Source organism: Apodemus sylvaticus, chromosome 1 (genome assembly GCF_947179515.1).
Source record: "Apodemus sylvaticus chromosome 1, mApoSyl1.1, whole genome shotgun sequence".
NCBI lineage: Eukaryota > Metazoa > Chordata > Mammalia > Rodentia > Muridae > Apodemus > Apodemus sylvaticus.
The window spans coordinates 200,622,432-200,648,020 of NC_067472.1; the positions used below are offsets into that span (position 1 = coordinate 200,622,432).

At 38.4% G+C, this 25,589-nt stretch overlaps 1 long non-coding RNA gene across 6 annotated transcripts in view; it reads right to left on the reverse strand.

Moving 5' to 3' along the window:
• LOC127675187 (uncharacterized) overlaps window positions 1-25,589 on the reverse strand; it is a 127,828-nt gene that overhangs the window by 37,270 nt on the left and 64,969 nt on the right. For 5 of the 6 annotated variants that reach the window (XR_007975448.1, XR_007975445.1, XR_007975447.1 and 2 more), the window contains one exon: window positions 5,781-5,906. The exons of the other annotated variant lie outside the window; for it this stretch is intronic. This is a non-coding gene — a long non-coding RNA (uncharacterized LOC127675187). The remainder of the gene's footprint in view (window positions 1-5,780; window positions 5,907-25,589) is intronic. 6 annotated transcript variants of the gene reach the window in all.

Genomic DNA, 25,589 nt, shown 5'->3' on the forward strand with positions numbered 1-25,589 from the left:
CTTCAGATTAGGGGATCACAAATCTGAAAGGTCACGTGACATTCCTCACAGTCCCTGAGACTGAGAGTTAGGCTGTGTACAATGAGAGGTCCACCAAGGAGCTCTCAAGGTCCTGAAGAAACTGTAGAACTAGGAGTAACTAACTCTTCTTCATAACACACAGCAGTAACACACACACACACACACACACACACACATACACACACACACACACACACATACATACAACTCTGAAATACTTTTACAACAGTAACATAAGACCAGAATACTGGACAAGGTTAGGGTAAGCAGCTCTGGAAATAACTAATGATGTTTTAACACTTACAATGTTTTTATTTATTTATTTTTTAAAAAAAACCTGTACTATTAACATGCCATCATTATACTCAACTGGCTTCAAATTCTAAATCCTAAATGTTAATTTTAAAAAATAGTTTAAATTCAATTTACAGATGCTACAATTACACATTTGTTTTTATCTGGTATTTATCAAACATTTCACCAGTCATGTTTCCAACAATATTTTTTAAAGTTAAGCATATATACTAACCCTGTACTATTTGCACACTTTGGATAGTAATTAAAAGTTGTAATTACAGGAAATTCATACTTTTAAAAACCTTTTTGCACATAACGACACACTGTGCATGTACCCTCAATGAGATCCAATTAGTTACAAAGAATTTGCATTTCAGTTAGTGTAGGATAACAAGACTACAGGGAGGTGCAGTGCAATCCCACCAACAGAGGAAGGCAGTGTGTTCTTTCCTGTTCGCTCTGTAAGCAGTAATTCCCACAAGTGATTGCTTAGAATGTTACTATCTTTTTAATATTTTGTAGTGAGGTAAATTTGGGTCTTTTCTTTTATTTTCTCAAAAATTACACAGTGATGGAAAAGTTAGTCACAGTTACTGACTACTGACAGGACAAAGAATGCTCTTTTGCATATACTTTTGGAATAAACTAGTTTATTTATTGTGTTGCTTTTTGTTTATTTGTTTGTTTGTTCATGAAATGATATAACCCATCATTTCTTTATATATATTACAATTATTTTTTTTTTAAAGACAGGGTATCATCATGTAGCCCTGGCTGGCCTGGAACTCACTTTATTGACCAGGTTGATTTCGAGAGATCTGCCTGCCTCTGCCTCTCCAGTGCTAGGATTAAGGGTGTGCTCCACCATACCCAACTTTACTTTTCTTCACTGGATTTAATTTCTTCAAAACACAGGGCTTTCTTAAGGTCATTCTGTGACTGGGAACATAGAAGCTATATAAAGGTCGTGGTTCTGTGCTAAGAAACTCAGGCCCTGCACTAAGAAAGCACTTGAAGGCTTTCTTTCTTTCTTTCTTTCTTTCTTTCTTTCTTTCTTTCTTTCTTTCTTTCTTTCTTTCTTTCTTTCTTTCTCTCTCTCTCTCTCTCTCTCTCTCTCTCTCTCTCTCTCTCTCTCTCTCTCTCTCTCTCTCTCTCTCTTCTTTCTTTTTCAGTTTTTTTTCCTCCCTACCTAGGGCTACAACGTAAATCCTGAACAAATATAAAATAAATGTATGGCTTGTGCACACAGTTTAAGAAGCATCCGCAGGACTACTGACGGCTTACAGAACCGCACCTGTGACTCCCTGGGCTCAGTTCTCCCGCTGTTAGCAGACTCTGTAATCTGTAATGACAGTGTACTGGCCTTTGCTCTTCCTTCAGTCACAATTTACTTCCAAAGCTTGGTTAAGTACAGACCTGGGTTAAAGATCAGTGGTTTTTCATGTGACACATGCTGGTATTCATCTAATGGCTTGTCAAGACAAAACTGTCCCTGTTCTTGCCAAAATAATAAAAATGACTCTCCACATCGCATGACAATCAGCACTTCCTCCTCGTGGTGGGACAGCTCGAGCTTTCTGTAACTCATCTATTTTATAGAAAAAAATATTGCTAACTGGCTATCCACTCTCAGTGTACAGAATCAGGTTGCCATCCTCAAATCCCTTTCCTTCTCAGAACTCTAAGGCAGCCTGTAAACTAGTCACTAATGACATGCAACCTTAACATATAAAGGAATGCTGAAGCTCAGGTTCCTAATGCATTAAGGCACATAACTTAATATATGCAAATTATGCAGGAGCAGCAGGCTGGTCTCAGTCACAGAGGTGGGGCAGGCAACTGAGGAAATGTCATTTTTCTTGAGAACGAAGTGTAGGACTTGCTTTGCAACATCTGTTGGTCTGTGTGGAATGCTAACAGATGTGTTAAGTGGAAAAAAAAGGGGAAAGAACTAATGAAGGAAAACTCCTCTGAACAGATATTTCCCTCACTTCCATACTCCTAAGGAAGAAGGTTGACAGCCACCCTTTCCCCTAGTGAAGCCTGCCACCCTTTCCCCTAGTGAAGCCTGACACCCCTACTTTATTATGCCATTTCTTTTCAGACACAAAGTTAAGGAGGAACAAATTTGGTTCAATATAAAGAATAGGAAAAAGTAAAGCTAATAATAATTTCAATTTTAAATTTTAAATAATAATTTCTATTTTAAATTTTAATTTCCACTTTTTTGTTTGCTTTATAATTGTATACTTATCTCTGTTTATACAATTTGATGAGAGGACAGTAAAATATTCATTTCCCTTAACACATATAAACCCAAACATAATGAGTACACAAGCACATCTATGTGCACTCTGTGGAGAAAAGAAGAAATGACATTTAAAAGTACTTCTTAAGATCAAGAGCTGCTTGGTTGATAATGTTGTTCATTTGAAATGTAAATAAGTAAAATAACCAAAAAAGATCATAAAAATAAAAAATGATAAATAAAAGATCAAGATCTGAATTATCTTTTCGGTTTTGTTTGGTTGTTACAGTTTTTTTTTTTTTTTTTTTTTTTTTTTTTTTTTTTGTGCTTTGTATCGTTTTGTTTTTGAGACAGGTTTTTTTTCCACATAGCTCTGACTGTCCTGGAACTTACTATATAGCTCAGCCTGGCCTCAACTCGAACTCATAGAGATCTGCCTGCCTCTATGAATTATCTTCCTTAATGTAAAGATACTCATTGTTACAATTAAGATTCACCTAATATTTACACCTAAATCTTTGCTTGCCAACTGATTTCCAGTTTCTTTCTTTCCATTTCGATCTCTGTAAGAGATGGACAACTGTGTCTCGATTGCCAATGTTCCCAAATGGTAACATCTGGTAATCATGGGTCCTCATGTTTAAATTTTAAGAAACCAGGAAAATTTTTCTTATTTAGCAATTGTTTTTGTTGTTTCAGTTTATTCGGTGACTGAGCTGTATGTAGCAGACTGACATGTATGTAGCAGTCTTTAATTCAGGTTAAAAGGATGACGCATGGGCAGGGGGTACATGGGGGTACATGGTGGTTCAGATTTTAATCCCAGCCCTTGGGAGGCAGAGGCAGGCAGACCTCTGTGAATCCCAGGCCACTTTGATCTCTATAGTGAGTTTCAAAGCAGATAGGAGTGAGATCCTATCCTCAAAAAGATATGTGATTCATGCACACCAACAACTAAATGTAACCAAGTGTCATATGTAAACGATCTAAACTACACAGTCTATTACTCTTTCTATTAAAATCTTTATGGTAAGAATTTAGGTTTAGAGTCCATGAAATAGCTAATTTAAAATTAGCTTAAAGGGTCTTTATGAAAAGGAGAAGAAAAATCTAAATTCATGTTATCATCTTTGATTGGCATCTCAATCCTTCTCCTCCAAGAGTCTGTGTTAGAATTCACTTGTTCCTTCATATTTATAATATTCATATGTAACTATATATAAATGCCAGATGGCTTTGACAACCTAGTTGGACATTTCAACCTATAGTAGCTTCAGCCAAAACAGCCCAAAGATTCCGGGGAATAAGACCATTGTTCAATTTTTAAATAAGAGTACCCATGCCTTCATTTATAGTCAGCTTTCTGCCAAACCATTATAGACACACTAAATACTCAGATGTGAACTCACAGGAACACCAATCACATCAGTGCACGAGACATATATAATAGCTATGCACTGAGAGAAGAAAATGGTGACCAATACTGACAGAGAAAACCTTATGCAGTAAAAATATCTTTATGTAACCAGAAAAGGAACACAAGCCCCTTAAACAAGGTTCGAGCTACTTCAGAGAGTGACATTAACATTCCCCTTAGGAAAATATTACCTAAACGCTTTACTGAAAAGGAGAAAATGCTCCAATTGACACTTGTCTAACTTGCCTGAGATGCTGTGTCTGACACCCTAGTCAGGGCTGAGCGCCAGAATGCACTTCCACGAAACGCTCAAAGGCTATAATCCATGGATGCTAAAGATCAGAAAATGGACAGATGTGGTTAGGTACAGTAGATCAGGTAGCTTACAAAATGCTAAGGAAATGAGAAAACCTTGGAATCAAGATTCACATTTCAAAAAAGCATCTTCAGTCAGTACAAATCTTATGCCTACAAAAGATCAAACATTTTCCTATTTTGTTTTGATCTAAAAAGTAAAAAAGTGACTTTAATTTTTTTGTGTGCACAAGCAGTGACAAAAGCTGTCTTACTATCACAAGTTTCAGTTGATGTCCTGTGAGAAAAATCTTCTGAAAGAATCAGTGGTATCTTTCCTTAAATGACTATGAGGATAAAAATAAAAAGCAAAAGCAAAAGACAAAAATCCAACAGGCTGGGGCACGGAAGTGCACTGGGGAATTACTTTCATATGACCACGAAAGTTGTGGGATTGTAAAGATAATATTAATGCTTTTATTTACTTCCTTCTAAAAACTGTAGCCTGAGATGCTGGCAGCTCTAGTAAAAATGTCACAGTAATAGTTTAAATTACTGTCAAGAAGGAAGATTGAGATTCACTTCTGCATAAGAAAACCCTGTTACAAGGCTCAATACACACAAACACAAACACACTCATACATACATACAAACACATATACAAGTACTCACAAACACACATTCATACATAAATACACACAAACGCACACATACATGCACAAACACATGCACACATACTAACAAACACATATACAAGAACATACACACATATACATACATGCATACATACACAAACATACACAAGCCCTTACAAACTACTTAGACACAAAAACATGCTTACACACAAAATCATGCATATGCCCACACAAACATACATTTAAGTGAAAAACATTGATGCAAAGAAAATTTGTATGATTTCTGGATTGTTTTTCAAATTAAAAAAATTTAAATGGGAGAGTGGGGGCCTTTGCTGTAGGACCTCGGCTGGACGCAAGCAGGCAGGAAGCTTTTCACACACAACTGCACTGTCTGTCCATCAGCTGTTGTCCTGGTTATGCTCATCTTAGGGAAAGTCATTAGTCTGCACGTGTATGTGTGTGTGTGTGTGTGTGTGTGCGTGTGTGTTACATATGTGTTACATTTCAATTCTCAAAGATTACTACACTAACACATCCATTTTAAAAACAGTGACAATTAGAATAAATCTTCCCTAGAACTATGTGTAAAAAATGAAAAGGGGGAAAAGGGGATGAAATAAAAGAAGATACTTTATCACAATCAAAATCATTCGAATTATTGCCACAAAATTCTACTTCATGCAGTATCTTCAGAGGTTAAAAACTGTTGAGAAGCAAGTAAACACATTCATTTCCTAGCGTGCACATGAGTGTGAAAGACAGTAAGAGGGTGGAACAAAGAATAATTATGTGGGAACAAACCTCAGTAGGACAGTCAGAGAATGTGAGCATATTTAAGTGACTTAAATAAGAAAGAACAACATACCTCAAGTTGAGATGGATCAACTCCACAGCATGGGACTTTAAAATGTGCTTGCCAGTCCTGGTCACCAAGCCTGCCTTCCGATTTGTAACTGAGGCAATTTGGAGGCGGGGAGGGCACAAAATGTGCCTGTTGAGAGATTAGAAGAGGAAATTTTATATAGTCTGCAGGCAGTATTTTACAGAAATCCTGGTTGCATCAAGATACTTTATCTTAAAAACTACAGATATAATATACTCCTCTGACCACTCAAACACTTGTAAAAAGAGTTAATTACTAAGGTGTATAGCAACCAACAGTTAAATATATGAACCATAAGAAAACAACAATGAGGAATAACAGAATAGCTCACTGAGGGGTGACAGGACAGGGGAGCCACTCAGGGCTTCTTGAGTGCAAGCCTGTGTGCTAAGAAGCCAAAGCAGCATTGCACTTAAGATTCTTTCTTTAAGGAGGAACTGGACAGTCATGTGGGTATCTGATACCGGGGCTGCCAAACACAAGTTCTACCACTGAGCCACACTCCAGTCAATACCCCAACTTACTCCATTTTCTTCTACTAATCATCAAGAAAATCATTATAAACCTTTTTACTCACTGTTGAAGAACTATTTATCAAGCTTCACATACCAAGGACAAGAAGCTGTGGGGAACACCAAAATAAGACATGGTCCCTGCTCACAGGTTTATAATCTACTACAGAATAAAAGCCATGCGCGAAAACGACCTAACATAAATAGAGATAGTGTGAAGGCAAGCACAGTAGATCCTTATGATTTAGGGAAGGATGTCTTCCCACTGATATGTGAAAGAAGCATCTAAGCAAAGGCTGCCTTTGTTCTAGGCCCTGAGAGACCACCAATATTCCTCTAGAGAAGTGATCTAGTTTCACTAGGGCGCAGGGAGGATGATGGATAAAGCAGTAATAAATGGGAAGATGCGTGGGTAATGGAACTATGGGTAAGAGTCCCACAGTCCACTCAGTTGCTATTCTGTTATCCACAAAGTCATCAACCAACTCTACAAAAAGACAACCTCAACACAGGGCAAATATTAATATTTTTAAAGAAAGTACATCTATGACAACACATTAAAACATAACTAAAAGGAAGCTAAGAGATCAATCAGGGAACTATTATAATAAACAGGTAAAATAAGCAGATAAGGCTGATGAAAAAAAAAAAGCAAAACACAAAAGACACCGTGGGAATGAAATTAAAGCCCTAGGAATGACAGACAGGACATGTGTAAGGACATGGGACAGATAGCTCACTGGTTAAGAGCACGCTGCTCTTGTGGAGAGCGCAAGTTAGTTTTCATGTTGGGTGGCTCACAACTGCCTGTAATCTTGTTAATTCCAACTCCAGGGGATCCAATGTCCTTTTCCAGCCTCTGTAGGCACTTGCATGCATGTGCACACACAAGCCCCCCTCCCAAGATGCAGACACATACACACGATTAAACATGTGGATCACAAGAGCCAGTGTGACACTAGGGATCTGGCTGGCAGCACCTTCTAGAGAAAGGAGAATACAGTTGAGCTCAGTCTGAGGAGCAAAGGAATGTGTGATTTGCGGCAGGAACAGTAAAATAACCTTGGGGCTTGAAAAGCTAGCAGGGTTTAAAGAAGTGTCCCTAGGAACAGACAGCTTGTTTTCCACTATGGGAGGTTTAAAAAGAAAAATCTAGAGTGAGCGAAGGGCACCAAGACAGTTGAGAGAAGGATATTGAAGATCTAAGCCAGAGGGAAAATGATATAAAGGGTCCTAGGAGAGAATGTGGTAAGAACACAAATGAAAAGGTTCTCTGAAGAGAGGAAAAAAATCCCTCAGACACAAAGGAATGATATAGAAATTGTTCCCTGGTAAGAAATTCAGGCATTAAGGCCAGGCAGTGATGGATACCCCTTTAACCCCAGCACTCAGGAGGCAGAGGCAAGTAGATCTCTGAATTTGAAGCTAGCCTGGTCTACAGAGTGAGTTCTAGACAGCCACGGCTACCCATAGAAACCCTGTCTCAACCCAACAAAAACAAAGAAATTCAGGAATTGGTGTGTGTGTGTGTGTGTGTGTGTGTGTGTGTGTGTGTGTAAATAGGACCTACTCAGTCTACTCAGTTGCTTGCATATACATGCTTTGAGGACCAGACACTTGGCATTGAATAACCAATGAGAGGGCATCTTCCATAGGGAAGACAACCTCTCTCAGCATCCCTTAGTTGCCTGCCGTTCTTGTCTGAGGTTGGGGTCCCACGGGATTTCCCTCTTCCACGTTTCCCCCCTCATTGTCCTTGTTCAGGCCCTGCCATGTTGTAACAATTAAAGAATATGAGGCCAGAAACTTAAGAAGGAGCAAGGGTGGGGCCATGGAAGTTGTTAGAGGAAGGAAAGGGAATGGAGAGAAATGATGTAATTATATTTTACTTAAAACAATAATAAATACACTTAATGTTTTTAAAAAGAAACAGATATTACGACTCCAGTTAAGAGCACAAACTAGAGAACAACTGGAGAAGAGAAAAGGAACAGTCTACTTAAAAAGGCACAATGAAGGTCAGAATCCATGAGCGGTGACCAGAAGACAGGTCAACTGCAGAGAGGGCTGCCCCTGAAAGTACTTAGGAAGTCTCCTCCCAGTCAAGACAATGCTAGCTTTAAGACAATGCATTGGGCTTAGTAGTTAAGAACATGTACAAATTTTTTTTTTTGCATGGGATCCAAGTTCAGTTCATAGTACCTACATGAGATGGCTCACACCTGCTGTAACTATAGCTCCAGGGGATTTGATAATCAGGTGCATACATACATACATACATACATATGTATGTACATAGGTGCATTCGTTTTCTCTCTCTCTCTAAGATTTATTTATCTTTTAAAATTTAAAGAATTTTTTTTTAAAGGCAGTGTAGTTAGGAGTTGGAAATACTGACACTGAAATCTGAAATACTGAAAACCAATAAAGGGTTCTGAATGCAGAGAGTAATGCCTTGCTCCAGAACATATAGCCCAGGAAAGAAACAGAACTTTGGGAACTATAGTGATCACATACATTCCCACACTGATGAGTTCATGTAAAAGAATTAAAATGCCAAGAATACATTTTAGACCAAATTATTTGATCTTTATTTATTCATAAACCCAATTCTAAATATATACAAAGCATTTTTTTTTAAAAAAATGGCTGCAAGTTTACTCCTGGCTAAAGAAATTCCCCAAAGCAAATAAAAACTGGAAATATTTTGAACTATATCACATATATGATTTGAATTAAGGAGAGAGGAGATGTCTAAGAATATTGCTTCATTAGCAGACATGAGACAAAGCTGAGGAGGTAAGCCCCCCACCCCTTACTGCTAACTCCTACCTCCAGGCCCATGTGATCCAAAGTCACATCAACTCTCTACCCAATTAGTGAGGATTGCATTAGGAGAACTCAGCACTTTTAGTCCAGAATCCCTCTAGAGACCAGGGAAATGATGAGTTCCATCACATGGCCAGTATCAACAGCCACTGAACAAATACCTCAGGGACATGGACAAAGACATTTATCTGCTGTGCTGGCAGCCACTACAACCAGCCTTCCTAACAGAGTCCTTTCTGTAAGGACCACTGTCTAAGTGACCTGTCATATAGCTTTATAAAGTAGCATTAATACTGTGGGCCAAAATGAGATTGATCTTTGAGCTTCGTGGTCTCCTGCTGTCAACAGTGCATTATAAAACCAATACTAAATACTTTATAAACAGGTCTCCCTACAGTGTATTAGAGAAACAGTGCATATTTCATGCTCCATAGTTAGGTAGCCACATATCCATCAAGCTAATAAATTATGTATTAGATACCCCGAAGTGCAATAACAGTCAATAAACTAACTTCTGAATACTTGTATGCAACTATTTCAATGGAAATTGTAACCTGGATGAGAAAACATTCTCACTAACAATGGCAGATGGAAGACCCTCTCTCAAGTATACCATTAGAAGGGAGCACATACGTTGAGAGAGAGAGAGAGAGAGAGAGAGAGAGAAGAAATTCCTGTCTAGAAGATAATTTTTGTTACTGAACTTTAAGCGATACCCAACACCATACACATTTCTTTTGTTTGTATATACAGGCCTGATTCCCCCATCCTCAGGGAAATAATAATTGGTAGAAACATGTCTATCATACCTCAACTCAGATGACAGCTCCTACTAATGCTTTGCAGTTGTGATCTCAAAGAAACTATGCAATGCCTTGAGAGTGTATACAACAAGGTCTGTGATATACACGCAGTAAGGAATGCAGAAGTTATTAACCAAAGATTTAAAGGAACTTTAATTTATTTTTTCGTTTCTTTTTTTCTCCCCTTGTACTTTTGGTTAAAGCTGCCAAGCCCTTAGATACATGTGATGCAGTCCCCAATGCCCAGTCCAACATCACTAGACTAGAATTAATCAGTGGTTAATTCTACCATTTCTGAAAGAGGACCTTCTGTTCTGGAATGTATTCCAGCCCTCCAAAGAAAACATTTCTTCAGCTGGGAGTAATTTCTCAAACTATCAGAGGCATGGACCTCTGTGTAGTATTGCGGTGGCATGGTTTCACATGCTGGCCACATTAATAGTGAAGAGCAAGCATCTGTAACCCACAGCTGTGTGTGCTCCAGCCCCAAAGCACCCGCAGGGCCGGTGCCAATGCAAACCACTCTTCCCGTCCCACATCGGAACCACACTGGTTTTCTTCAGGAGCCAGAGACTCGAGATACAGTTCTGAAAATGGGGTTTTGGTACTTTCCACTCACGTGATGGGTATGGACTGTCAAGAAGAATACTGTCAGGGTCATTGGCTCTTTCCTTCTCCCCACCCCACATCAAGTGGATAAGCTAGAAAGGGGAAAGTGAGGGGGGAGTGCAGTGGAGGACAGGCTCAATGAATAGCAGATACATGTATAAAATGTGCGTATATGCACAATGAATATATACAGTGAAAATATTTTTGTCAGAGAAGGAAAAACAAAAGTTATAGTGTTGAAGTATCCTAAAAAGCCCCTGGGAAACAACCTAAACAGATAAACATACAGGTTTTTTTCCCCCACAGTATTTTTATTTTTCTTCCTAATATCTTATAGTTTTATTCCTAAAGGCAAGAGTTTTGAAGGTTGAAACACATTTTATGAGGGTTAGGTGAAAAAAGCAGAAATAAAGGAGGAGCATGAGAGGGATGATTTCACATTACTTTCTCAAAAGACACATCCCTGAGTCCTAGGCATCATGAAAGCGGATAGCAAAGCACAGACTGAGACTAACTTCTTTGTATTATTTTCGCTACTACAACCACTACTGCTAAGATGACTCTTCATATTAATGACTTTGGTATGCAGACAAACTATAAAAGATGCAGTCTCTGACCTCAAGTACTTATCGATGTCTGTGGGGATTTACCACTCCTGCTAGATTTACTTTCTTCTTCATACTCTAGCCCAGAGGAAGTGATCATCACTCAAGACTTGGAGCCTTTCCATGAGTGGGGTTTATAGATGGCAAGGAGAAGGGGTATTTGCCCTTGGACACAGATGGTACTAGATCCAAAGCTTAGTGAGTCTGGTTTGCTTGCAGCAAAGAGAAAGACTAAAATTTCTTTTTAAAAAATGACAATGATCTAACTGAGCTTTATTAGAAAATCATAAAGTATAAAAGTACACAGTACTCAGTATTTTATCCTATCACGCACATGTATGCACTGAACTGGTATCATACAGCTATCTCCATATGACTCCGCAGCTTCTACCATACAGCAGCCCATGTGCCATTTATTCACATTGCATGCCCAGCAGTCAACTGTGTATGTGGTTAGAAGTCCAGCAAGGAGACTTTTTTCAAACATAGGATTGACTATCTGTAGAAGCTTTTACTTACTGGCCAAATCACTTAACCCAAATTTTCTACCTCAAAATGGTAGTAGTAGAAGTAATTCATAGAATCATTGTGAAAACCAAATACTTTGGTTAGTACAAAAGGTTTACCTAGTTACTAGACATAGATACTCAACAAATATGAATCTCTCTCTCTCTCTCTCTCTCTCTCTCTCACACACACACACACACACACACACACACATATGCACAGTGTGTGTGTGTGTGTGTGTGTGTGTGTGTGTGTGTGTATAGATTTCAAACTAGATGGCTTTGGGCATTTTTGTTTGGCCTGTGTTTTAAGTAATGGCCATCATATAAAGTTCACATATAAAGGGTGAGTTAGACAGAGACAAAAGGTAAGTGTTGGGAAACTAAAGGTATAGCATAAATATTCCTTTTCAACAACTGTAAACTGGGGTAGAACAGAAGCTACTGTCTTTTTAGCAGGCACCCCTCCCCCACCAGTCTCTTCAACCATCACTTGTTTTCCTCATTTTGTTGTTTGCCTGGCTACTTGAGCCTTTCAAGTACTACATATGGAGAGTTCATTCCCACACACAAAGGAAAATGGTATTTAAACAAGGTTGGCCTTGAACTCACTGAGATCCACCTTCCTCTGCCTCCTGAGTGCTGGGATTAAAGGTGTGCACCACCATGCACAGCTCCACATGTTTTCCATTGCATTTTCTTTCAATCAATGGAAATCTTTTCTCTGAAAAATGAAGATGTGAATTCTGAACATGGGGGAAGAGCAGTGCAGAGCCTGGGTGCCTTAGCCTTTGTAATTTGAGGCATCCCGCGGGGAGGTTGGGGGTGACTAATTTAATATGATTGCTTTACAACCAAGGAAACTGAGGTTGAACACAAAATGAGTTGGTAACAGAACCAGGACCATTTTCTGGGCTTGGGTCTACCATATTGCTTTGACAGCAGAGTTTAAAGCAGTGGCCATATATTGAAAACTCATGGTATACCAGAGTTTCTCCTACTGACCTGACAAAACCAAATATTAAACTTTCAAGAAACTTCCCAGGCAAATTGTATTTAAACTGAGAACTTAAAATAGGTAAGATTGGAAGTCATCAACAGTTGGACAGATTCTAGCTCTTTGCATATAGCCCCATGAGCCAGACAATGAACTTTTCCAAGCACAAGCCCTGGTAGATACTCTGACTCGTGGCTACCTCCAGAACTGGGCATTCTATATACGGTACATAGAAACAACAGTGGTTCCATGCCCTGCTTTCCAGAGATTGCAAAGCCAAGTCATATCCTAAGAGTTAAGGAAGAAAGCAAATATGTCCATTGGCTAAGATCACTCACTCTATAAGGCATAGTGACAAGTTACATAAAGATGGAATTGGTCAAAAATCCAGCAACTAGAATTCTTACCTCAATCATTATAAATAGACATTTATTGCATTCAGTGTTCACCTGCTGTATGCCAGATACTGTGAAAAGGATCAAAATTCCCCTACATACATTCCATTTTTCTTTTCATAAGCCTTATTATAAAAATGCAAATAAATAAAAACACTACATACCAGACCCAAAGCCTATGTAAGGTAATGAACTTATGTTCTGTTAGAACTGCAACTCAAAGTAGAATCTATGATTTTTCATATTAAATTTTACTCTTTAAGTATTGAATATATTTTATGTATTCATCTAGTAAAAAAAAGCCCAAACTCCATGACAACATTTCAATCAGAAAAAACTACTCTGTTCCCTTAACTCATCAATGACCTGAAATCAATGACCACATCATTCCCTTGTGCTTAGCTTTTCTTCATGTTACAGGGTATCCACAAGTACATTTGTCAACATCTACACATACGTTAGTGACTTGATTCTGCATGAGAGAAAAGATGTGATTCATTTGTTTTTGAGGTCATGTGACCTTGCTTAATAGTGTAGATTCTAAGTCCTATATATATTCTAATTTCTCTATTATATATATGTATATAATCTATATCAGTGTGTGTGTGTGTGTGTGTGTGTGTGTGTGTGTGTGTGTGTGTATTAGAGTAGATTAGTATCCATCTACTTGACTTGAGCCAGCATGAACAGGGGTCCTGAATGACAAGGTGTTGAGTGAAAGACCAGGGATAAGAAATAAAGAAGATGAGAACAACGATGACAAAGGCTATAGTTAGGACCAGGAGCTCTTCTATAAGCCTATGATGCAGTCCAAGCAAGTTTACTAAGAAGTACAGTATTTGAGATACTATTTGTAGCCAAAGTCAGATCATGTTGACAGAGAGAACAAGAGATACCTCATATGTATGTGTGTGTCTGTCTGTGTGTATGTGTATGATTCCCATTTGTATCAAATACTTTTCATTTTGTTTTTCATAAGCCCCATGAGGTAGGTACTAATGAGGTAGGTACTAATATCAATGTATCTCCCTTATCAATGAGGAAACTAGCAGGATGAAATCACTTGGCCAAATCTTGTTGAGGTGAAAATTTAAGACTGAGTGGGTCTACTTTCAAAGCATGTACTCACCTCAACTGGCTGTGTTGTTTCATTTTTACCATTTCCTTGAAAATTGTTAAATACTATCTTGATTCCTTAAGAAGTAAAAGTATTTGCCAATTGTTTTTCAATCTGAACACCACTTAACATGAATCTCTTTAGGGCTTGGGGAAATTATTTCCCAGAAGAGTTTAAACCAAAAGAAATCTGGGAATACACAATTTTTAAAATTTCAATAATCTACCAAGTTTATCCTTTTTGTAGTCAGCTGATCATTTTATGTACAATAATTACATATTGTACAACTAACATGTACATTTTCGTGCTTTTAGAATTTGTTTTAACTTATTATGATATTTCTATGGAATATTATGTAGCTGTTAAAAAGAAAGAGAAAAATGTCTATAAACACAGTGCCAACGCTCTGCTGTATTTAATTTGCGAAATTATTTTGAGGTAGAAAAAAATTGGGCCACAAAAACAAATACTAATACTTAAAATTTTCTGTAAACAAGTTTTTGAGTTATCCTACATGATCTTTTTAAAATCATCTCCAAGCAAATTTCTTGGATCTCCAAGAAAGTTATCCTACATGATCTTTTTAAAATCATCTCCAAGCAAATTTCTTGGATCTCCAAGAAAATCACAAAAGGTGCAGAAAATCCTCACTGTCTGTGGCATTACTGTCTAAAGTATAAAATAAAAAGAGAGGACAAAGGAGAGAAGAGCCCGATACTGTGGCCTGGACACACAGATGACCAAACAGAGTTACAGGGTTTATAGGTCCAAATAGGCTAAGCAACTTCGTTTCTTCTCTGGAGGAGGCTGGAAACAGTGCCCATGTCTTCAGAGTTATACCATTTTAAACAAAGTCCCCTCACTTCCTGACTTCCGGGTTAGTCAGGCAGGCAAGTACAAACCCTAAGTGGAAAGAGAAGGTGTAAATACTTGCTCTCTTAAAGTCCCCAAATCAGTGCAAGTGTTGCTAGCTGCAGTATGAATGCAGCAGAAATAATTTGGTCCTGAGAGGACTTGTGACAGCACTCTAAACAGGAAGGCATCATGAGGAAGTACACAGGAGCACCGCACCTTGGACAGACAGACGCAAGGAATTAATAAGAGGTGAGATTATATAGGTCAACTGCACAGGCCTTGAGACTGGAGAACCATGCTCTTCAACCAGTCAATGCAAGCTTTGTGGTTTTCTAGGAACAATGGGCAGTGAATATAAGAAGAGAGAGAGAGATCGAAACAGTAAGTATTCGGTTGGCAGGGGTTGGGGTGAGGGTTGTATGTCCACATTCCCACAGAATACAAGGTACAGGAACAAAAGAGCTTGCTGTTTTTCTGTATGCTACAAGTATATAAACACTTGGAAATACAGTATATTTAAACAGAAAAGGGAAAGCCCATGACATGGTAGCACCTGAGGCCCCTCCACCTGCAATTAGATGAAATAAATTAGCAATTTACAAGTACTTCCATTTTAAAAAGATCATGTAGGATAACTCAAAAACTTGTTTACAGAAAATTTTAAGTATCAGTATTTGTATTTGTGGCCCAATTTTTTTCTACCTCAAAATAATTTCGCAAATTAAATATAGCAGAGCGTTGGCACTATGTTTATAGACATTTTCTACCTTATAATCCCAACTGGAAGCTCACCCCAAAACAACAGCACCTATGGCTTTGCTATAAACTACAGAAACACTACGACCAGTGTTTACATCTCTATAGGGGATCACCTGTCCATGCTCTTTAGGAAGGAGCCTCTTTCCAGAACTCACAGTAAACTACTAAACCAGGAGGCCAGTGTATATGCTCTCTAGCACAAGCACTTAAATCTTTGTGATTTTCCACACTCAAGAGCCTTCCTCTCAGGCCCCAAACTCAGTGTGTGTGAATCAGACCTTTGTTCTCATATAACTGTTCCCTGCCCATTTCAGAGTTTTGTTAACAAACAATTAAACCTCCTACTCGTCGGGGCTTAAAAGCAAATTCAAGTGTTTAACTTCTATAGTCTTACCACATTTGGCAAACTGCCCAGTATTCAAAGGTATTTAAGAAATTTGGATGAAGGAATGAACACTAGATGAGGAGAGGGGCTAAGCCCAGAGTGTGCTTCTCCAGGCTGCTCCCTCAACAGCACTGGAAGCCTTTGCTGACTGAGCACCTTGCCTTGTTTTGTTTGTTCCCTCAGCTCCTCAGCCTGTCAGAGCATTCATCATTAGCCAGTAAAGACTCACCTGTAAGACGAGGCATCTTCATTACTGAATTTTGTCGTTTCTTTTAAAGTTTCTAGTTAGAATCATATTTTAAAGGTTCTCAGATCAAAACAAAAGGAAAATAAAATAAAGAACTGACAAAGTCCAAGCTAAGGCCAGATTCATGAAGACATGCTTCTAAATGTCCTTTCCTAAATATTTAACCAACTGTAGGTAAACTGCCTAGGGTACCATGAACACTTGATGCTGGCTGAGACAATGTAAAAGAAAGTCCTCCATCTTCCTCCATGATCTCTTCAACATGACATTCTAAATGCTTTTAAGGAAAGCAAGTGCTACCTCTAAGAAACCACAAATTAAAACCTTCAAGAAGAGCCTCTCTCCTGGCTGGGGATATATCTCAGAAGAAAGTGCTTGCTCAGAATACATACATACAAACATACATACATACATACATACATACCCTCTCTATATGCTCAAAGAAGTGCAGCCTCTGTTCCCTCTCATAACACTTCTTTATCCCTTATACTATGGATTCATCAATTACTCTTAGTCACAACTCATAAAAAGATGTAAATGTTTTTCTGGTATATAAGCTCCTTCATGGTATATTTTCCTAAGCAAATTGTTTTGTACATATTTTCAATTATTAATAAAAATGTTTGCCAGTGTGGGTGGATATGGATTGTACCTCGAACATGCATGATCAGCCCTCTACCACTAAGCTGTCTAACATTATTCTCCTTTTAATATGACAGTGTAAAGATTCTACTTAACATACAGAATTCCCATCTGAAGGCAAAAATCAACTGCCATGCAATGTTTTTAAGAACACTTTTAAAAATTATGCCTTAAAAAAGAAATGAATATGACAAGGACATATGCTCCACTATGTTCATAGCAGTCTTATTTATTATAGCCAGAAGCTGGAAAGAACCCAGATGTCCTTCAACAGGGGAATGGATACAGAAAATGTGGTATATTTACACAATGGAATACTACTCAGCTATTAAAAACAATGACTTCATGAAATTCTTAGGCAAATGGATGAAACTAGAAAATATCATCTTGAGTGAGGTAACCCAATCACAAAAGAACACACATGGTATGCACTCACTGATATGTGGATATTAACCCAAAAGCTTAGAACACCCAGGAAACAATTCACAGACCACATGAAGCTCAAGAAGAAGGAAGACCAAAGTGTGGGTTCTTTGATTCTTTTTAGAAGGGGGAACAAAATACTCAGAAAATACTGAGAAAAGGTATGGAGCAAAGACTGAAGGAAAGGTCATCCAGAAACTGCCCCACCTGGGGATTCATCCCATATACAGTCACTATTGTGGATGCCAAGAAGTATATGCTGACAGGAGCCTGATATAGTTTTCTCTTGAGAGGCTCTGTCAGAGCCTGAGAAATAGAGGCGGATGCTTTCAGGCAACCATTGGACTGAGCACGGGGTCCCCAATGGAGGAGCTAGAGAAAGGACTGAAGCAGTTGAAGAGGTTTGCAACTCCATAGAAAGAACAACAATATCAACCAACTAGAGCTCCCAGGGTCTAAACCACCAACCTAGGAGTACACATGGAGGGACCCAAGGCTCCAGTCACATATGTGGCAGAGGATTGCCTTTGTGAGGCATCAATGGAAGAAGAGGCCTTGGTTCTATGAAGGATCGATGCCCCAGTGTAGGGGAATTTGAGGGCAGGGAGGCAGAAGTGTGTGTGTGTGTGTGTGTGTGGTGTGTGTGTGTGTGGCATACACTCAAACAATCAGGAGCGGGTGAGATTTTCTGGATTTTCTAGCTGGGGGGAGGGAATTGGGAAGATTGAAATGTAAATAAATAAAATATCCAATAAAAATTATATGAAAACAAACAAACAAAAAAAGAAAGGAATTTAGAAGTCATTGTTCCCCTGCTATCTGTAGTCCAAATGAAGCTGTGTGACAAAGGGTTACCTTCAGGTGGGAAGCTGTTTGGGATGCCTTTGTTTCTTTCTTGAATTCATTCTGATTTACTAGTGCCCAGCATGATAAAGAAATATACACCAGTAGAAAAAATGTTGAGTCTGGAATACTTTTAATGATTTCACTTCCCTCTTGAACCAAAACCTCCATCTTTAAGTATAATTAATTGGTGACTGAAACTTTAAGGAACATTAAGAGAGTCATTACCATATCAAAACATTTGAACAATGCCATCAGTGTGTTTTCGGGCCAGCCAATTAATCAAAAGAGGTTTCGTGAGATTGTACATAAAACTTAGTGTTTTAATCTTAGAACTAAAATTCTCATGCACTCTTGGAAATCAAGTATTTAGATTGTATTTAGATTCTGATTCTGTGCTGACAACAACAAAAGACATGGTGTTAAGTAAACACAGCCTTAAAAAGAAAAAAATAAAACACAACTTGGCGTTTGTATATAACAAAGTAACAGAAAAAGTGTGAGCTGCCCAATGAACCAAAACACAATGCAGCCTTCATGGCTACAGCCAGTGAGCTCTGAGCAAAGGAAGGGGATTCCACAACCTCCTAAATATGCTCTCAGTTAGATCCTGGATGAGCACTTTAGTAGTGATTAAAACTTATGATACTGCAGAGAGCCTTATGTCAAGATGTTTCCACGTTCCTTAATGTCGTGTGAACATCCCAGGTCAAATACAACATGACACTAATAGTCTGAAAGTAAAGAGGATAAACCAGAAACTATTTTAACAGACTTAACAGGGTCCTCTTTGCAGTGGTTGTGGGAAAGACATGGCAGAGGCTGAACATTAACAACGGTTGTTAAAGTTACCACTTCAAAAAGATTTTAAAGTATATTTTTTTTTAAATCCTGAAATGCATGTCCTGGTAAATTTCTATATAAATTTGATTTACAAATTCCACCGAAAACGTGACAGAGCTGGCAGAATAAATAACTGCAATAAATCATTATTAAATAACTGTAAATCTTTGTAATGACATAACGCCTAACTTAAAAAAAAAAAGGAGGCAGCAATGAACCTTTAGTAGAAGAAAAGTACTCTTCACACAGGAAAGCAAATTACAAAACTTACCATGCCCATATCGCAATATGATTCAATGACTAAACAGGGAAATACAATTCACATAAATTGTACTGAAGCCTACAGCAGAGCTGAGCTTACTATCCTATCAAAACAGTGTATGGCAAGGGGTAACACGCTCCGGCGGCTCCCACTGACGATCACACGCACAGCAGCTAAGTCTTACAGGTACAGCTGCATCAAATATTTTGTTAGACAATAAAAACATATTCCAGGTATCAATCAACAAGCGCAGTTTGTCCTTTCTCCCGAAGTTTCATAAATATTCTGTAGCAATAATTTATCAGCCTGCCACACACTCTTCCCTCCATACGCAGCTCCACCCTACTTCAAAATAAACTTTTTCAAAAGATGTAGAGTTACATTCTTTTTGATGCAGAGCAGATGGGTAGCTACAGTAGTAACCCATTACTTTAGATACAGCTTCAAGTAAATCACTCCAAACATCTCTGCATTATTGAGCTCTCTGAAGCTTTTCTTTGTCAATGTTCAGAGGCTTGGTACCCTGTGGCAACCAGCAGGGTTCATGGCTCTAGCCAGCAAGATGAACTCCAGCAGATGACAGGCCTCAGAGTTCCTGCTCTCAACCTATGATTGCGGCCTCTGCCTCTCAGGAAGGGTAAATTATTAACCAACACTTTCATGGGAGAACTGTCTAAGACAAACCCATTATAACTGTGAGCCCACCAAATATTTCACAACATCAGTTGGTAAAGTCTCTGTCCAGGTAACCATTGCTTTCTCTTGATTGTATTTATACTTCAGTTCCCCAACACTAGTCTTCATAAAATGGAAAGAGATTTCTGAAGGCTACCTCTTCCTACTTTTCTATTTGTCAGACCCGGTCAGCAAAAGAATTTCTTCATAGGAAGCCAACCCCTGCTTCTTTGAATCCTTTTAGATTTACCAGAACAGGAGGCTGATTTAAGCAGGTGGCTCCAGGACAAAAGATATACAAACTGATCTATGTAATACAGTAGATGGCAGACAGTCCTAATTTTAAACTAGATCAAAAACATTTTGCAAATGAGAATTTTTCCCACCTATATGTCCTTTTTCAATTTGTTGCAGCAACTAAGATAGTCATGAAGTGAGTCTACTCTAGACACACACCTGGAGCTCCAACTTGGTATTTCTGCCCAATAAGACACTTCCCTCTTCACCGTCACTTCAGAGCCACACAAAACCATTCTCTGTGCATCCCCCACTCTCCTGGGAGAGAAAAGCATCTGTGCTATGGTTTCAAATCCAACACATTCCAGATCAAATAAATAAGCCAGTAAACGGATACCTAACTGTGTGAGGGGGGGAGGATAAACATTTACAAGTTATGTGTGGAAACAAATGAAAATATTTCCAAATAAGCAAAAGTTCAAAGGAGGGCAGCAAGACAGAAAGAACGAGAGGATTCCAGGTCTCAAGGGAGGCACAGGAACAGGAGAACAGTCAGCACACCCAAGAGACTCAGAGAAGGTACAACTCTGTGAGTAGCACAGGCCAAGGGGAGGAACCCCTAAGCACACACACTACTGCAGAAGGCACAGATCTGGATTACAAGTGTTGGCAACCTAAATATTGTACCACAGTGTTCAGGAAAAGCACTAAAAGATAAAAATAATAGCCATTGCTAGGACTATGACTCCTGGATCAACCACTTAAGAATGATTTACTTGTGTTAAATCTATGATTACACAGCAGAAGAAATGACCTTTCTCCCCTCACTTTCTGTGTCCCTACATACCAGCCTATCCAGCTACCAACGTCCAGTTGAGGGCCACAAAGCCCTATCATCAGCCTACATAGGAATGGCCCCCAAAGACTCTGTGTTTAAATGATTGGGCCATAGGGAGTTATTGGCACTATTACGGGGCGTGGCTTTGTTCAGAGTAGGTGTGGCCTTGTTGAAGGAAGTGTGTTACTATGTAGTAGGCTTTGAGGTCTCCTGTGCTCTAGCTATGTCCGGCATGACACACAGTCTCCTGCTGCCTGCCTTGAGATCAAAATGTAGACCTCTCAGCTCCTTCTCCAGCACCATTCCTGCCTGGTCTGCAATCTGCTGTGTTAGCCTCCATGACAATAATGGACTAAACCTCTGAAACTGTAAGCCAGCCTCAATTAAATATTTTCTGTTAGAAAAGTTGTCATGGCATCTCTTCATAGCATTAAAACCCTAATGAGACAATCGATTTCTACACAACAGATGAATTTTCTAGTGTAAATCCATCTCCAAGGCTCTGTGCAACAGCAACTTCAAACCTGACTTCTCAACTCTGCCCACTTTAGCAAGTGATGTCATCCACCACTCTGAACTCGGAAATGACTTTTTCCTTTTATACACACCACTCTCTCCTTCCTCAATTTTGTAAAACAAGTGTTTCCTTGGAGACATAGTGTATCTGAGTCTTTCCTCTAACCTTTGGAACAGAGGTAAATCTCTTTAAGGATTGGACCCAGTCCAGTATAGAGATGGTAAGATTTGTTACTTAGCAAATCAACTCAACATATGTATAAATGATTGTCTTGGATCCAAATATTTTCATGGAGATTTAAGAGAGACTATCCCAAAGGGGAAACACTTTATCAATTTTAATTTTATTATTTTCACCTACTTTTCCCTAACTTTTCAGCTGTTTTGAGCTACCTTACAAGTGCATACCTTTCAATACCTACTCAGTAATGTGTGTCCTTTCTTGATGAGAATGTGTTTGTTGTTTTTGTAGCTGGCAGAATGATTGCATTTCCCAGAAGCCTTGTTGTTCTTCTAATACTTTTCTTATGCAATCAATATCTAGAGCCTTCCAGTATCTCTACCTTCACTTACTCTCTAGTCCACTAGCTACATCCCAACACGCATGCACTTTCACAGTTAAAATAACCCCCTGCCTCAGCTTTGTGGATTTGCATTTTCTCCTTTTGAACTGATTTTTGAATTAAAGCTGAGTCTCCCAAATCCTCTAAAAGGAACATGATTTTCAACCTCTGCCAACCTTCCCAGTTTTGATCACCTGACTCCTCTCCCAGTGACCAGTGTTTCTACCAGTCATCTCACATAGATCTCATAGAATATCTATGAAGGTGTTCTGAATTCATTCCATTCTAGTACCAAAATGAGCTGTTATCAGTCTCAATGTAAGCAAGTCTTATAAATTATCACCTATTTAGTGTTATACCAAAATAGCTTATATCTTTATAATATTTAAATTTTGATATTTGATAAATATTTAACAAATTAAAAACACAGTTAAACCCTGTCCTCTTTCCTGTTCTTTTCCTAGGTTCTTTGTTGTATTTGTCACTAAATACAACAGTGTTAAAGCTCTTTGGACCTATATCCCCAGTATTAGCGGAAAGAGACTAAATAAATACTTCTGAGTTTATCCTTCAATAGCTGGGCAGAACAGGGACAGAAACTGCTTAAAGCTCATTTTATCTTTATGTACTTACCTATTAGATATTTATTCTAATCTTAGATATCCTGCCATAGTAGAATATCTTGAATCTTGTCATTTTGCAGGCTTCCTGCATTAGGTTTGATTACTAAACAGGAAGCAATGATCATAAAGATTCCAATGCCTTACCACCCCTGCTTTCTGAAGAGCACTATGTGAAAACAGATAAACTCAGGCCCTGCAGTTTGAGTCCAGTAAGTCCTTATACAATTTCTTGATAATTGTTGAGCATGACATAATTAGAAATGCCCTCATGTGTCAAAAGGGTGGAGATGGTGCTTCTGTATGACAAAACCAGTTATGTTTGGGTATGTCTTCAAACTCATTTGTCAAAACTACATTTGTGGACAATATCAATGCAACTGTCAATGAAATCCTGCTCTTCTTAGCAATCATCAGATGTTGGTTATATATTTGACACCATGACACTATTAAAATGATTTTTTCTTTGTCTTGATACCAGGGATAAACACGGACCTCAAATATGCTAGGCAAGCACGTTATCACTGAGATGCATCCCTGGCCCAGCAACCTCTGATTAAAAGATAAAACCTATCTATGAAGATGTTCTTAATTCATTCAGTTCATTGGAGTACCAAAATGGGCTGTTACCAGTCTTCATGTATGGAAGTCTTATAAATTACCACACATTTTTTTACTATACCAAATAGCTTTTATTCCTTTATCATATTTAAACTTAATAAATATTTAACACATTTAAAACACAGTAAGGTACATACATGGTCCCCATAACAAGTTAACAAAATTCCAATGTCTTTAAACAAGAGAAACTTATATTCTGTTGGGCAGGTCTCACTGAGCCAAACTCAAAGTGTAGCATCTTCAAGAGGTGCTAATAGACAATCTGCTTCCCAGTCCTTTCCAGGTTCAATAGGCTGTCTGGATTACATGGCTTGTGCCCCCTTGTTCTATCTTCACAGGCAGGATGCTATATCTGACCATTCTTCCTTCCAGTATTATAGCTTTCTCCCTCACCATAGCTAGAAAAACTTCATAACTCTTAACTACCCATGCAATTAAATTAGGTCTACATAGATTACCCCGGAGTACCTCCCTCATCTCATAGTCCTTAACCTTAATCACATCTCTAACATCCCTAAGGTTAAGATTTGCAGGCTCTTTTATTGTCAATGTATGTGGTGTGCATGTCTATATGAAAGTGTTCTTGTGTGTCTGTTGGTATGAAAGGTTGATGTTGGATGCTTGCCCACCTATTTCTGCAGGGTCTCTCAACTGAACCCAGAGCTCACTGGTTCACTTAGTCTAGATTATGAGCTTATTCTAGGCATCACTTGTCTCTGCTTCCCAAGCACCGAAATGACATGTGGACTGTTATCAAGTAGTCCTGACATTTATCTAGGTCCAGGGGATCTACACTCATGACCTCATGCTTGAATACCAAGTACTTTTACTGCACACAGCAGCATGTGCTGGGTGCAATTTGCAGGTTCTTAATATTTGCACACAATGAGGGGCTATTGTACTGTTGACCAGACAATCTACGTAAAATTTTCAAGTCAACATCCTCACAGTGAGAATTTACAGTATTCCTAACTATTATGGTGTGGTGTATCCACCTTGTCACAACAATTAAAAGCTTCAAATAATCAATTAATTTTATTTATAGTCACACATATATACACTTAAAAAATACCTAAAAATATATTTATCTTTCACTTGGATGGGTGAAATATTCTGTGATCAGTTTGTTTGTGTTCCACACAGTGATTCCTGAGCAGATTTGTTTTCATTTTAAAGTCATAAATTCTAGGAAACTAATTCATCTAAACTTTGTTATCATACCTAACTGCATAGTAACAATTTTCAGATTACACCAGAAAGCAGCGTAGAGAAACAGTGTGCCAATTACACATTACTACTCCAACAATAGGCTATAGCTTCACACTTCAACATTACGAAGTATGATTTCAGCACTGGAACGTTAGACGTTACACAAATTGTACCTAATATTTTTGCTTTGTTATAAAAAAGTTTTTTTTTGTTTTTTTTTTTTTACCACAAAGAAGGCTTTACCTAAAGCCTGTTTAATCGGGGACACAAACTTACTAAGTCAATGGCATCTGAAAGGACTTTAATAGAAAGGTATTTTATTAAGGCTCATAGGACAAAAACCAATCAACCAACAAACCAACCAACCAAACAAGCCCTACAAAGTTGATTTTCTTTAATTTGTTTTTACCAAGACATTTTACCCTCCAGTTGGAATGTAAGTTTACTCACTAGCATCAGTGTGAATGAATGTTAATATTACCCACACAACACAGTGTCAACATGCATCCTCAAGGTGCATTTTCTACCAGGCCACTTATTTACAATCCAGTCTTATTGTTTGCATATTTTAAATCTGTGTAGGCATGCCACTGTAACACTGAAGGCTACAAGTAACATAAATTTAAAATACTTCAATTTTTAGAATCAGAAACTCATGAGTTAGGTATATTAAATTTAATTTGTAATAAGAGTGTATTATTTTTTATTCGATATATTTTTAAATTTACATTTCAAATGATTTCCCCTTTTCTGGCCCCCTACTCCCTGAGAGTCCCATAAGCCCTCTTCCCTCCCCCTGTTCTTCCATCCACCCCTTCCCACTTCCCTGTTCTGGTTTTGCCCTATACTGCTACACTGAGTCTTTCCAGAACCAGGCCAC